Source organism: Scylla paramamosain, chromosome 14 (assembly GCF_035594125.1).
Source record: "Scylla paramamosain isolate STU-SP2022 chromosome 14, ASM3559412v1, whole genome shotgun sequence".
Lineage (NCBI taxonomy): Eukaryota > Metazoa > Arthropoda > Malacostraca > Decapoda > Portunidae > Scylla > Scylla paramamosain.
The window spans coordinates 16968326-16970756 of NC_087164.1; the positions used below are offsets into that span (position 1 = coordinate 16968326).

The 2431-nt window shown below is 40.2% G+C and overlaps 1 non-coding gene across 1 annotated transcript; it reads right to left on the reverse strand.

Annotated features, from left to right (window-relative positions):
• Positions 1–1382: 1382 nt before the first annotated feature.
• Positions 1383–1477, reverse strand: Trnai-uau (transfer RNA isoleucine (anticodon UAU)). The gene is made up of 2 exons: positions 1440–1477; positions 1383–1418 (listed from the first exon to the last, which is right to left on the reverse strand). It is a non-coding gene; the product is annotated as a tRNA-Ile (tRNA).
• Positions 1478–2431: the final 954 nt, after the last annotated feature.

The following is a 2431-nucleotide window of genomic DNA, read 5'->3' on the forward strand; positions in this document are numbered from 1 at the left end:
TTCTCCTGTGTGCTGACGACGCTCCTGAAGCAGTATAAACCCAGCCTCCACGTGCCGCTGTCCCTTCAGGTATCCCTTTGGCGCGGTTGAGATGCTGTACCAGTTTTTGATGCTAGTCCAGAAGTGCGTACCAGAATGAAGATAATGCAAGGTAGTAAGCGTTTTCCTGATTCAAAGACGACGTGAACTGGTCTTACTGTGCATGAAGCTAGTTAGTTATGTGAAGCGGAAAACATTTAACTTTTTTTTTTTTTTTATCGCGCATGTGTTTGGAGATGTGTGTATTTTCTTTTTATATTACTATGCATGAAGTTGTTTGTTAGTCTCTCCAGCTCAAAACACTACTTATATGAGACAAAGAAACTCCCAATTATTTTTGTATCTTGCATATGGTTGGAGATGTAAGTATATATTTCCATTTTATATTACTGCGCATCAATTTGTTTCCTAACCTTTCAGACTAAAGACATTACTTACATGAGACAACTAAAGTCCCAACTCTTCCCCTTTTATATTACAGAGCGGTAGGAAGAGCCGCCATTCACTGTAGACTTAGGAGGATTTCACATCAAAGTGACGCGCCGCACTTGGCAAGCCACTCCAAAACGAACCTTTCGAAACAAATTGAACGTTTCAGGAATGGCGTGACGCGTTGCATGTGTCACGTGTCACCGGGATGCCTCTCTGAGCTGGGCTGGGTCTTTTTTTCTCTTTCACCTATCTGTGTCATGTTACCTCGTTCCGCTATAGTGAAATACAATCATTTTGTTGCTATGGTCGCCCTTCGCTAACATTCAGAATATTGTAGAAAATTATTTGCATTGTTAGAGAGAGAGAGAGAGAGAGAGAGAGAGAGAGAGAGAGAGAGAGAGAGAGAGAGAGAGAGAGAGAGAGAGAGAGAGAGAGAGAGAGATTAATATTAAGACTCCAACAAAAATAAGTGTCAGAAATAATGGTAAGTGGCTATGGAAAATATCACCAAGTACTTAAGTGGAAATGTAACTCCAAACTGATTATTAGCTAAGATAATATTAATACGAATGATATTAGAGATTGAAAATATGGATGTACAATGCATTATGTAGCTTATTTTCGATTCAGGATAGACGTCGGTAACTGTGGCAGCTCACTTAAAATGCATGAGGGACAGATTGGACTTATATGAAAGTATTGAAAGTCACCTATAACGAACTCCTTGCCATCGCAAAGTTACACAAGGTCAGAGTGATAATACCAATAATGAAAAATGCCATACAAAATTAACACTCTCCTTCCTAAACAGTTCACTACGATAAGAACATAAGGAAACCAGCAAGTCGGAAGGCCTACACGTGGCAATCTCGGTATGAAACTCACCAACGTCCGCCTCGCACAAAAACAGCTGCCCCTGGTGAGGCTCGAACTCACAACCCCGGCATGGCTCAGCAGCAAACACTGTCTATAAGTACCGTGCGCTAACCGATTGCGCCACAGGGGCACGCTGGTGGAGAAAATACAGACTGGAATAATTTTGTTTATGCAAATATCTGTTAATTTCTAAAATTCGCCTAGTTTCATCATTGTTCTATAAATCTGTACAGTACAGAAAAAAAAAAAGATTTTGTAATTGTATGAAGAAATTGCATAAATTATGACACTATTATAGCGACTGTGTGTGTGTGTGTGTGTGTGTGTGTGTGTGTGTGTGTGTGTGTGTGTGTGTGTGTGTGTGTGTGTGTGTGTCGTCGTATACAAATAACACAATAATTTATTATAGAAGTTTGAATTATGCACTGATCTTAAATTCAACGGTGGCACAACTTGCAACAAACATAAATCAGGGAATTATTGGTAAAATGTTGCCTGTGTGTCATTCACTCCGCGGACACTGCCGGGCGGCGAGGCGATGAGTGATGTCAACCTGCGTGACGTCACTGATCACGTAGCACCAGATTAACTTTTTGTTCTGAAGTCTGTACGCTGGTCATAATTATCTCCACCTGGTTTAGTTTCCTGCCTCCTGGATCTCATCCCGCCCCGCTAGTCCCTCATTACGTTTCTTCATTGTAAGGACTCCATTGGCAGAATCTTCCTTTCCAGCAGCACGTCAATGCTTAGTGAGACCTTCCCTCTTCAGCTCCCGTACAAGAAATATTTAATTTATTCCCTTATTGTCAACGTCTCGTCAGTTATTCACTCTCCTACAAGAACAACAATGTGACTAATACATCACTTCCACTCTGAAAAGGGAAAAGGGAATATAAATTTTATTTAATTCTTCCTTAGGTAAACTCATTAGTGCTCTTCTGCTATTCAGATTTTTTGATTTCCGTTTAAAGAAGACAAAAAAAAAAAAAAAAGGTAAGTACGAGATGTAGAACAAAATATATGACGATAAGCAAGGAAGTGAATCATAAACTCTTAGGTGGCAGTTTTCGTTCCCATTCTTCAG